The following is a 13,026-nucleotide window of genomic DNA, read 5'->3' on the forward strand; positions in this document are numbered from 1 at the left end:
GAAAACAGGTTTGGAACTAGGTAGTGCTATGGTTATGCTGTGGATGTGCTCAGTGCCACCGGATTGTATTCTTTAAAATGATCGAAATAGGGGCACCTGGATGGCTCAGTTAAGTGTTGACTCTTGGTTTCGGCTCAGGTTGTGATCTCAGGGTCATGGAATCGAACCTTGCCTCGGGCTCCAAGCTCAGTGTGGAATATGCTTGAGATACTCCCTCTCCCCCTGCCCCTCCCTACCCCTGGCCCCTCCCTCCAGGCTCTCTCTCTAAAATAAAAATAAATAAATAATAATAATAAATAATAATAATATATTATTATTTATTTTATTATTATTATAATAAAATATTCGTTTTATTATTTTAAATAAATAAAATATTTATTTTTTATTTATTTATTTTTATTTTTATTTATTATTTTAAATAAATAAAATATTTATTTTATTATATTATTTATTTAATTTATTATAATAAAATAATAAAATGGTTTTATTGGGCAGCCCAGGTCTCAGTGGTTTAGCGCTGCCTGATCCTGGAGACCCGGGATCGAGTCCCACGTCGGGCTCCCTGCAGGGAGCCTGCTTATCTCTCTGCCACTCTCTCTCTCTCTCTGTGTCTCTCATGAATAAATAAATAAAATCTTTAAAAACAACAACAACAAAACAGTTTTATTTATTTATTCATGAGAGACACACAGAGAGAGGCAGAGACATAGGCAGAGGGAGAAGCAGGCTCCCTCTGGGGAGCCTGATGCGACACTCGATCCCAGGACTCTGGGATCATGACCTGAGCCGAAGGCAGAAGCTCAACCATGAGCCACACAGGTGCCCCTAAATAAAATCTTAAAAAAGATGTATATTTTGCCCCAGTAGAGAAATAGTAAGATTGAAGATGCTAAAAATATAATAAAACGAGATGTAAATTAAGAGGAGAAGGAAGACCATCCTGGCTCTACTGCTTACCAGCTGCGTGGCCTTGGGTAGGTCAGGTCACCTCTCTGTACCTGTTTCCTGGACTATGAAATGAGGGTGATGGTAGGATGACCTCGCTGGCTCGTGGAGAGGCTCAAACAGGTGAAGACATGCACAGCGCTGAAAACAGCACCCAGGATCTAGTAAGTGTTCAATAGTTGGCATAATTACAGCGAAACACTGGGTGGATTGCTAATTGAGAGAAGTCAAATGCAAGAGGTCACTGTCATAGTCTGGTCGGGCTGCCTTAACAAAATACCACAGACAGGGTGGCTTGGAAACCATAGAAATGTATTGCTCACAGTTCTGGAGGCTGGATATTGGAGGTCAAGATGCCAGCATGGTCGGCCAAGGGCCCTATTCTGGTCACAGACTTGTATCCTCTCACAGCAGAAAGGGTGAGGGTGCTCTCTGGGGCCTCTTTTGTTTGTTTGCTTTTGTTTTCGTAGGGCCTCTTTTATAAGGCCACTGATCCCATTCCTGTGGGCTCCACCCTGTGATTGCCTCACCCTCCCAAAGGCCCCACCTTCTAATAGCACCACCTGGGGGGGGGTCAGGTTTCAACATATAAACTTGGGGGGACCTTCGCAATCACACATTGTAGGATTCCATTTATGTGAACTTTCCAGAAGAGGCAAACCCATAGAGGCAGAAAGCAGGTTAGTGGCAGCTATCACCCAGGCAAAGGGATGGGGAGTCACTGCTTAATGGGCACAGGGTTTCCTTTGGCAGGGGGTGATGAAAATGTTTTGGAACTTGACAGAGGTGGTGGTTGCACAGCATTGTCCAAAATGCCACCGCTCAAAAATGCTTTGAAATGATTCATCTTCAGGACGCCTGGGTGGCTCAGTGGTTGAGTGTCTGCCCTCCGCTCAGGTAGTGGTCCCGGGGGCCCTGGATCAGGCTCTCCACAGGGAGCCTGCTTCTCCCTCTGCCTATGTCTCTGCCTCTCTGTGTCTCTCATGAGTAAATTTAAAAATCTTAAAAAAAAAAAAAAGGAAATGATTCATCTTCATGTTATGTCAATTTCACCTCAAACATAATTTTTTTTAAATTTTTATTTATTTATGATAGTCACAGAGAGAGAGAGAGAGAGAGAGGCAGAGACATAGGCAGAGGGAGAAGCAGGCTCCATGCACCGGGAGCCTGATGTGGGATTCGATCCCGGGTCTCCAGGATCGCGCCCTGGGCCAAAGGCAGGCGCCAAACCGCTGCGCCACCCAGAGATCCCTCAAACATAATTTTTTTAAAAAATCGCACTTTGGGGGAAAAATTTGGGTAGAATGTGTCTTGATGTCCTTCTCAGGCTTCTCTTGTTGTTCTGGATGCTTCATGCCCTCCCCACTTCCTGGCCTGATACCTCCATCTCCATCCCCACTCACAGCTTCTCCCCTGGCCCACTCAGTAATTTTCCGTGGAAATTTGTGACTCAGTTTCCTTGTATGTACCAAGAGGGGATCGGACCCATAGGTTCCTGACGTGCCCTCATATGTTGTATCCTGAAACATTATTTGAGCTCAAGGTGGCAATGCCTTTTCCCCATCCATCCAGCCCCCCCACAACTGCTGCCTGTCTTCCCAGCTCCCTGGGGACTTTGGCCAGGGCCTGTTAACCAGATTAACTCAGATGTCCCCTCATCTCAGGCTCAAGTGCAAATCCTCACACCCCTCAAAGCCAGGTCGCTGGCCTCACACTCCACTCAGAAAGCAAAGCAGTGACTCTTCGGACTTTTCTCCTGGGATCCAGCAAGCTGCAGAGGGGGGCGGGGGGAATGACTCCTTACTCAAGGGCTCCCCTAGCCTCAGGTGCCCTGGGGTGGCAGTTTCTCCAGACTCACAATGTCCTGGTCCTTCAGGCTGGCTGCCTCCAGAGATGATGCTCACAGAGTCACCCTGAACAGGCAGTGTGATCATTTACTCAGAACTGGCTCCTGACAAGGCTGTGTCCCTCCAGATACCCACCCCTCACCCGCATGCACACCCCAGGGTGTGGATGGCTTGGCTTACCCGACCAGGGCTCTCTAAAGGGAAAAGCTAATAAGCACAATAATACCTCCCCCTCACCTCATAGGCTCATCTTTTTCTTTTTAAAGATTTTATTTATTTATTTGAGAGAGTGAGTGAGAGCATGAGCTGGGGGGAGAGGGGAGGCAGGGGGAGAAGCAGACTCCCCACTGAGCAGGGATCCCCTTGCGGGCTTGGTCCCAGGACCCTGAGCTGAAAGCAGATACTTAACCAACTGAGCCACTCAGATGCCCCTCCCCAACCTTTTTTTTTTTTTTTTTTTTTTTAAGGATTTTATTTATTTATTCCTGAGAGACACAGGCAGAGGGAGAAGCAGGGTCCGTGTAGGGAGCCTGATGTGGGACTGGATCCGAGGACCCCAGGATCAGGCCCTGAGCCAAAGGCAGATGTTCAACCACTGAGCCATCCAGGTGTCCCAGCCCCCCTTTTGAAAGATTTTATTAGTTTATTTGAGAGAGAGTGCGAGAGAGCAAGAGTGGTGGGGAGGGGCAGAAGGAGAGGGAGGAGCAGCCTCCCCATGAGCAGGGATCTGGTCACCTGGGACTGGATGGCCGGATGCTTGGATCAGGACCTGAGCCTTCTAAGCTACTGGGCCACTCAGGTGCCCCAACTCATCTCTTATTACATCACCAAGGCCTGTGCCTTGCAGGGGCTTCAGTCATGCAGACTTATTTAATTGTCCTGCCACCTCTGGGATAAAAGGTCAGCTAAGAAGCGGAAGGGCTATCTCTCTGCTTCCCACCTTCCCTTGACCATTATCCTATTCTGACTCCCTGGGAGCATCAAATGTCTTTCCATCCAGGCCACCCAGGCCCTGAGGCAGCCGTGGGGTCCCGGGTACAGGGCCTGGGGTGGTGGCAGGGGCAGCTGCCCCAGGAAACAGCTCCCAGGATCTTGACAGCATCTGAGGAGAGGTGAGGAGAGCAGAGCCTGCACCCCTGCTTGGGGCCTCAAGGCTCAGAAACCTGAGTTACTCTTGTACCACAAACGGCAGGCAGAGGCCTGACCGCCTGCAGCTGGGGGAGGCGGGACAGAGCAGCCCCGACAGCCAGCTCTTAAATAAATAATTAGAAAGGTAGGAAGGGAAGGTCTGGGCCAGTCTCAGGGTGCAGCTTCCCAGCCAGGCCTGAATGTCTAAAGCCCCGAGTCTCTTGGTTCTGATGTACCCAAGTGTCCCACCTCCTCCTTTCTTTTCTGTTCTGGAAGGAGTCAACCCACATTCCCAGAGTCCCTACTGTGCCCCCCCCCCCACAGGGTGATGGTGGGGACTCAGATGTACTCAGGATGGCCCCCCACCTCCAGCCAGGTGGAGCAGACACACCCATCCCTAGGCAATGACCATCCAAATGGGCAGGAGCTGAAGGAGCTTGGAGGGACACCTGACCCAGCCTGAGCGTCTGGAAGACTCCCTGAGTGGAAATCTGAAAATCTAGGTTAAACAAAGAGAAGGTCGTGTGAGAAAAATATGGTGGGGGGATCTCTGGGTGGTGCAGCGGTTTGGCGCCTGCCTTTGGCCCAGGGCGCGATCCTGGAGACCGGGGATTGAATCCCACGTCGGGCTCCCGGTGCATGGAGCCTGCTTCTCCCTCTGCCTGTGTCTCTGCCTGTCTATCTCTGTGTTTCATGAATAAATAAATAAAATCTAAAAAAAAGGAAAAGTTGGGTAAAGACCACTGAGGTCAGGAAGGAGCAGACTGAGTAGGATCTCTGCAGACCAGGGTTTTTCAAAATGTTTCGAATTTTAACACACTCGAGGCACAACAGAAGGCGTATTTTACTTGCAACCCAGCATGTGTATGAACAGGTGTGCACACACAGATAAAGTAAAATGCCACGACACAATAATTACACAATAATTACTTATACACTATGCTCTGATTTTTCTTTTTCAAGGTTTTATTTAACAGAGAGATAGAGCCAGAGAGCACAAGCGGGGAGAGTAGCAGAGGGGGAGGGAGTGGCAGGGAGCCTGGTGTGGAGCTTGATCCCAGGACCCCAGGATCATGGTCTGAGCCCAAGGCAGACGCTTAACCAACTGAGCTACCCAGGCACCCCTGCTCTTACTTAATATTCCTTGATTAACTGCTTGAGACGCCCTATTTTATACCTTACTAATAGGTTGACACCTGAGGTTTGAAAATATAGATGTATAGACTGCTAAGAAGCCATGCGCTCCCATCAGAGGAATGGAATTTTTTTTTTAAGATTTTATTTATTTATTCATGAGAGACAGAGAGAGAGAGAGAGAGAGAGAGTCAGAGACACAGGCAGAGGGAGAGGCAGGCTCTCTGCAGGAGCCCGATGTGGGGACTCAATCCCGGGACCCTAGGATTGAGCCCTGGGTTGAAGGCAGGCGCTCAACTGCTGAGCCACCCAGGCATCCGGAGGAGTAGAATTCTAGAAGCAGCAAGTATGATCATCTTCAGGGCTGGCTGGTCACTGATATTCCTGTTGCCCTCTCCTTCTGGGGTATGTGGTAGGATTTTACTTCCTTCCCTTTTTGCCTCAGAGCCCAGGAATCTGTATGTTAACACGCAAAGGAAGCATGTGATGAACTTGAGTCTTATCAAGTTACCCCTGATAAGACAGGACAGAGCCCCTTTGGCCACCACAGTGACTGTGGCAGGACCCAGCTTGGGGTAAACCCTGTTAAATGCATGATTTTAATGAAAGCTGTGTTGTTTTTTTTTCTGAAGATTTTATTTTATTCTGTTTTTTTTTTATTTTTTTTTATTTCTTTGTAAGTAGGCTCCATGCTGGGCATGGACACCCCTGCTTGGGGACTCCCAAGTGTGGGGGCTTGAACTCATGACCCTGAGATCAAGATGGGTGCTTACCCAATCACCCAGGCACCCCCTGGATATTTTATTTTTAACTAATCACTACACCCAACTTGGGACTCGAACTCAGGACCCCAAGACCGAGAGTCTCATGACCAACTGAGCCAGCCAAGTGCCCCTCCACGTCATTTCTTGGCACTTTCTTCCTTGAATTTTCCACTCTAACCAATGGGACTGTTCTTGGTTTCATAAATTCCCACCTCCAGGCCTTTGCCCTTCCTGTGTCCTCTGCCTATGCGGGCTCCCTCTTTCCTTTGCTGGTTTGCTCTAACATCTTTCAAAATTCAGCTCAGAGGCCCCTCCTCCAGGAAACCCTCCCTGAACTCAGTTCCCAGACTGGGCTTCTGTCCTGGGCTCCTGTGTCCTGGGACTTCTCACTTGGGGTCATCATGGTCTGCCTCGCCCATTGGACTAGGAGCCCAGGAGGGCAGGAGTGAGGCCTGTCCCAGTCATTGCTGGGACCCCAGTGCCACTCAGTACAGGGCCAGGCACACAGTAGGTGCCCAGAAGAAGTTTGCTGAGCCCACAAATGTAAATCTGAGGGAGGAGCAGAGGCTGTGTCCTCCGAGAACTCTGATCACAGGTCTGATGGAGAAGGCTGACACCCTGAAGTTAACTTAGTCCCACCTGCTGTCTGATACCCGGTCCTCCCACGGAGGACACCATTCCAAACAATACCCATTTCATAGATGGTGGACTGAGGCCACCAAGGTCCTCCCTGCTCTGTGCTGTCCACATTCCACACTGCTCAGCCAGCCTCCTCCTGGCCCCTGTCGTCTCCTTCCCAGAGCCCCAGGCCTTTTCTTCTCTAACGATGAAATTTGAATCTGGGTAGGAGGTTTGGCTCCGCAGAAGGCAGGCTGGCTGAGACTAGTTGGTATACTTGCCTCTCTAAGCCAGAGGAGGGAAGGGGGTGGGACACTCCTGGCCAATCCTGGACCAAACCCTGAAACCTTCCCCTCTTGGCCCAGACTCACACCACACTTCCCGAAAGTTCTGGGATCCCAGCTCCCCTGAGACCTGGAGACTCCTCCCTCCATCTTGCCTCCCCATCTGGCACCCCCCCCCCTTGAAATGTGAGAGCAGCAACTAGGTGAAGGCTGGTTGCAGAGGCCCCTGCGGCCCAACGAGCCTGGGCCACTTCTCTATACTGAGGGCCCTGATTCTTGGGAGGGCTGCCAGAAGCTTCCCTGCCCCCAGCCTGGCCACCTGCTGCCACAGCACCTGAAATCCAGCTGCCAGGGTTGCACCCGCTGCCTCTCAGTCTCCCTTTGCCCAGTGGTCCCAAGGCATGAACACTTCGGGGGAGGCAGGTGGGGAGGTGGGAGCACCAGCCCGTGAGTCTGTGTCTGAGGGGAAAGTACAGAAAAAGCCTTTAAAAAAAATATTTTATTTATTTATTCATGAGAGACACAGAGAGGCAGAGACACAGGCAGAGGGAGAAGCAGGCTCCCCGCGGGGACCCCAATGGGGGACTCTATTCCAGGACCCTGGGATCACCTGAGCTGAAGGCAGAGAGACGCTCAACCACTGAGCTACCCAGGCGCCCTGAAGCCTTTTTTTGCTTTCACTTTAGATAACACATTGATCTCAGGAAGTCACCACAGCTTAAGATACCAGGAGGCTGTCATTTGTCAGCTATGAACCAAAGCACTTTGTGCACATGAACTTGGTTCATCCCTCCATGATCTCGGAGGCCAGATACCATTTCCATTTTGAAGCTGAACAAACCACAGGGCTCACACTGGAGCCACAAAGCCACGCTTTTGTTTCTGAAAGCAACCACTTTGAGCACCTTCTGTGGATTCTTTTCTTTTCTTTTTTTTTAAGATTTTATTTATTTATTTATTTGAGATAGAGAGATGAGAGAGAGAGAGAGAGAGAAAGGGAGGGAGTGCTCTCGTGTGGATTCTTGCAGAGATAATCAATACATTTGAGACAGAGGCTGTTCAATATTTGCTTTACCCCATAGAGGATGTATGCCCTGTCTCATACACTTCTCCCACGTCTTGTGTTTTCTCCTTAATGGTCTTTCTTGACACTTGATTTATTACTGAAACTGGCCCTCCACCCAGTTCCTCATCCGCCTCATTCTGTTTGACGTCTGTATTCCGTTCTGTGGATGTGTTTGTCGACTGACTAAATCAAGGAGTTACTGGATAGACAGATGTTCCAGCTGAAGAATTTGGACTTTATTCCAAGGGAAGCCACTGCGGCCACTCAGAGGGTGGGGTGCCCAGGTTACATCCATGCTTGAGGACATTCTAGGCTCTTTCAACACCGAGGCTTTGCATGTACGGGTTCCTTTGCCTGGAATAGTGTCTCCTTGGGCTTGGTCCAATCCTTTGCTACCCAGCTGGGATGTCCCTCCCCCAGGAAGCCCTCCCTGACCTCCAGGTTGGGTCAAGCATCCATTCTGGGCTCCCCATCTCTGCACTGCTCACTCTGTGTCATCACCTTTTGGGGATGGGTGGTCTCTACCCCATTGTCCTGTGAGTCCCCAGAGGACAGGGCCAGGAAGGTATTGGTCCCTGGCACCATTCATCACAGGGCCAACCATTGCGCTCAGGATGGATGGGGGGGTCCCTTGAAAGACATGCCTCTGCTTGGGGAGGAGCCAACTGCAAGGGTAGTCATGGTATCCGATAGGGGTTGAGGGCACAGGCTGGGGTCGGAGACACCTGAGTTCAAATTCCCTGTCCAGGTAGGGGGTTTGGGCCACAAGAAGTCTCAATACCCCAGCCGCTTCCCAATCAGTAAAACTAGAGCCATGAGGTCTTGAGGATTAGTGGAGCTAAGATAAGGTCTGATAGCACTTCAAACAGAGTGGAAGCCACTCCTCCTGCCACCTCAGGGCTTTGCACCTGTTCTTCCTTTTTTCTAGATGTTCTTTCCCGATTGAAGGCTCTTTCTTGTCATTCAGGTCCCATTGCAAATGTCACCACCTCAGAGTGGCCACTCCTGACCACTCCACCTCTCTGCCATACAATGCTTCAGTTTTCTCTAGAATCTACCCTCTGGTAGGCCAGGATTATTTTCCTGTCTCCCCTCACTTGAATGTTTGCAAGGAGTTGTGTCTTCTGTTTCCTTCCTTCCTTCCTTCCTTCCTTCCTTCCTTCCTTCCTTCCTTCCTTCCTTCCTTCCTTCCTTCCTCTCTTTTTCTCACTGCCAAATCCCCACACTTGAACAGCACTTGGCCCTTAGTAAGGGCTCAGGAAATGTTTTTAAAGATTTTATTTATTTATTCATGACAGAGAACGAGAGAGAGAGAGAGAGAGAGAGGCAGAGACACAGGCAGAGGGAGAAGCAGGCTCCATGCAGGGAGCCTGATGCGGCACTCGATCCCGGGTCTCCAGGATCACACCCTGGGCCAAAGGCGGCGCTAAACCACTGGGCCACTGGGGCTGACCATCAGGAAATGTTTTGAATCAAGGGTCACTGTGTGCACACTCAAATTTATGCTCACGGGCTCCAAGACAAGTGAGAAACCCAATACTCAGCTGATAAGTGGTGGAGTCGGGATTTGAACCCATGCTCCTGTAGCTTTAGTGCCCACACTCTGTACCACACAGCCAAGCACACAGGAGCTGAGCAGGAGTTTGTTAAATGAATACGACTTCAGCCTACAAGGGTGAGGTGGGGTTGGGGCTTTTGGAAGTAGCTGAGGATGGGAGGATATACGAGGGGAGACTGTTTGAGAGACACAGGAAGGAGGTCTACACAGGTGGACAGGCGCCTGGGTGACACGACTTCAGAGCCTGGGCAGATCTGGGCTCTCCTGGCACCGATGCCTGAGATCCTGCAGGATGTCATTGGAAGTTCCCAAAGCTCCTTCCCAAGTGAGTCTGGGCCTAGGGCTGGCAGTGACCAGGAGAGAGAGCTCACTACTGGGGTTCAGCAGCACCCACACCTGGTCCAAGCCCAAACCATGTTCTTTAATAATAAAAATAGCAATTATAGGAATAGCTCCAGTTAACTTTTTAAAGGGCTAATCTGCATCCTGTCTAAATGCTTTAAACATGTGATCACATTTGATCCTCATGGCACCCAAGGAGGTGTGATCTATTCTTCTTCCATTTTATAGTTGTAGGACTGAGGCTCACAGATGTTGTGACTTGCCTGGAGCCTCACAGCTGCCTCACAAGGAAGTTTCTGAGCTTATCACAGTCTTTGAGCAAATGTGAATGCCTGAAATGTCCTCAGAGAACACGACAGCTGGGGAAGGAATTAGGATTTCCTTTTTTTTTTTTTTTCCTTTTTGAAGATTTATTTATTTGAGAGAGAGAGAGAGCATGAGCACGAGCAGGAGGGCCAGAGGAAAAGAGAATCTCAATCAGACTCCATACTGAGTGCAGAGCCCAACTCAGCACTCGATCTCACAACCCCGAGATCGTGACCTGAGTGGAAACCAAGAGTCAGTTGCTCAACCAACTGCGCCACCCAGGCGCCCCAAGGAATTAGGATTTCAACACTGCTGTGAGGAGTAGGGAATCGTGAGGGATTCACTGGAAACAACTCCAATAAGAAATTCTGGGAGGCAACCCAATGGGTAGGGTTAGGAACTTGGGAGGCAGGCATGCAACTCCCAGCCTTCCCAGGTGTAGCCTTAAGGTGAATGACTTCCTTTGGCCGTAAGCCCCAATTTTGTGCATCTGAAGAATGTGTATAATAGTGAGACCTACCTCACCAAGCAGTTATGAGGATTCCAGTGAAATCAGGCTATGCATTTGTCAAAAATCAGTGAATGCACTTGCAATCTATGCATTTCATCGTAGGTACATTTTACCTTAAAAGAGAAAAAAAAACGGGGTGCCTAGATGGCTCAGTTGGTTAAGCTACTGGCTCTTGATCTTAGCTCAGGTCTTGATCTCAGAGTCGTGGAGCCTACTTAAAAAATACATATGGGTAAGTATTTGGTGAAAACATTTCTAAAATTATTAGCACAGGGACACCTAGGTGGCTCGGCGTCTGCCTTTGGCTCAGGGCTTGATCCCAGGGTCAGGGATCGAGTCCCACATCAGGCTCCCGAGGAAAGCCTGCTTCTCCCTCTGCCTGTGTCTCTGCCTCTCTCTCTGTCTCTCATGAATGGAAGGGTAAAGTCTTAAAAAAAAATCATTAGCACAGTTGTTAGACTGAATTCTAATTTTTAATGGGCGAATTGTGAGTTACATACCAGGGTAAGTGGATTATAATCCTAAGAACAGCCTGTTATTATTATTTTTTAAAAGATTTTATTTATTTATTCATGAGAGAGAGAGAGAGAGAGAGAGAGAGAGAGAGGCAGAAACATAGGCAGAAGGAGAAGCCAGCTTCCTGCAAGGAGCCCCATGCGGGACTCTATCCTGGACCCTGAGATCACACCCTGAGCCCCCTGAACTGAAGGCAGACACTCAACCACTGAGCCAACCAGGGGTCCCTAAGAACAGCTGTTTTTGGGGTACCTGGATGGCTCAGTAGTTGAGCATCTGCCTTTGGTTCAGGTTCTGATCCCGGGATCCTGGGATCCAGTCCCGGTATCGGGCTCCCCACAGGGAGCCTTGCTTCTCCCTTTGCCTATGTCTCTGCCTCTCTCTCTGTGTCTCTCAAGAATAAATAAATAAAAATCTTTAAAAGAAAAAAAACAGACGTTATGGATGAGTGTTGGGTTCTGGACAGTGAACATTTATTTAAAAAAATTTTTTTTAAGATTTTATTTATTTGAGGGTCTTCTGGGTGGCTCAGTGGGTTAAATGTCTGCCTTTGGCTCAGATCATGATTCCAGGGTCCTGGGATTGAGCCCCGCATCCAGCTCCTTGCTCAGCGAGGAGTCTGCTCGTCTGTCTCCCTCTGCCTGCTGCTCCGCCTTCTTGTGCTCTCTGTGTCAAATAAGTAAATAAAATCTTTTCAGAATTATTTATTTGAGAGAGAGCATGAGTGAGCATGAGCATGGGGGAGGGGCGGAGGGAAAGGGAAGAGCAGACCCCCCACTGAGCAGGGACTCCCCCCTCCCCCACACTGGGGTCAGTCCCAGGACCCTGGGATCATGACCTGAGCCCAAGGCAGATCCTTAACCGACTGAGCCACACATGCAACCCTAAAAAAATTTTTTTTAAGATTTATTTATTTACTCATGACAGATACACACACACACACACACACACACACACAGGCAGAGACACAGGCAGAAGGAGAAGCAGGCTCCAAGCAGGGAGCCCGACGTGGGACTCTCGATCCCGGGTCTCCAGGATCACGCCCTGGGCCGAAGGCGGCGCCAAACCGCTGAGCCACCCTGGCTGCCCTTTTTTTAAGATCTTATTTTTAAGTAACCTCTACACCCACCGTCTGGCTCCAACCTACAGCCCGGAGATCAAGAGTCGCGCTCTCCACCCACTGAGCCAGCCAGGCGCCCCGGGAACATTTAGTTTTTAAATTATTAACACTATTAAATAAATAGCTCCATCTCATTTAAATCTTACACCAACCACGTGTGGGATGGGCTTTAACAATCTGCATTTTACGTGAGTTTCGAGAGGCGGCAAAAGACCAAACTCCGGGCGGAGGCGCTGCAGGCCGGGGGAGCCACCTGCGGCTCCCTTGCACTCTCGAGACCCCCACGGTCAAGAACCGCCGTGGGTTACCGGCTCCCACTCACGTCCGGATTCCTTCGGCGGGAAGGAAAAAAAGCGCGGCCCGTCAACGCCCCGCCCCCAGCGGGCCCCGCCCCCGCCCCCGCCCCCGCCCCCGCCCCCGCCCCTCGGCGCCGGGGGCTCCCGAGGTAGCCGACTGCGAGTCGGCCCTTCTACGGGTGACCGGGCCGGGCTCTGGCCTCAGCCCCACCTCTCGCTCGCGGGAGGGCTCCGGGCGCGCCTCCGCCAATGGGCGCCCGTGGTCCGCTCCCCGCCTTCTCAAGCCTCGCCCCTGCCCCTAATCCCGGCAGCTTCCGCCAGGCGGGCTCAGAGCCACGCGGCGCGCCCGCGAGCTTCCCCCGGACCCGCGGCTCTTAATCCATCCCGGGCTCCCCCGTCGCCGCCTTCCGCGCGCGCCCGGGGGCCTGGATCTCCCCTCCGTCCCGGACTCAAGAGCCCGGCTCTCCTCTTCCCGGAGCTCCGTCTCCCGCCCCCCCGATTCAGCCTCCGTTTCCAGGACCCCGGCACCCCGAGATCCCTCGCCCCCCGGATCTGCGCTACCAGGACCTGGCTTCCTGAGGACCCCTGCCG

The sequence above is a fragment of the Canis lupus genome, chromosome 1 (assembly GCF_011100685.1).
Source record: "Canis lupus familiaris isolate Mischka breed German Shepherd chromosome 1, alternate assembly UU_Cfam_GSD_1.0, whole genome shotgun sequence".
Lineage (NCBI taxonomy): Eukaryota > Metazoa > Chordata > Mammalia > Carnivora > Canidae > Canis > Canis lupus.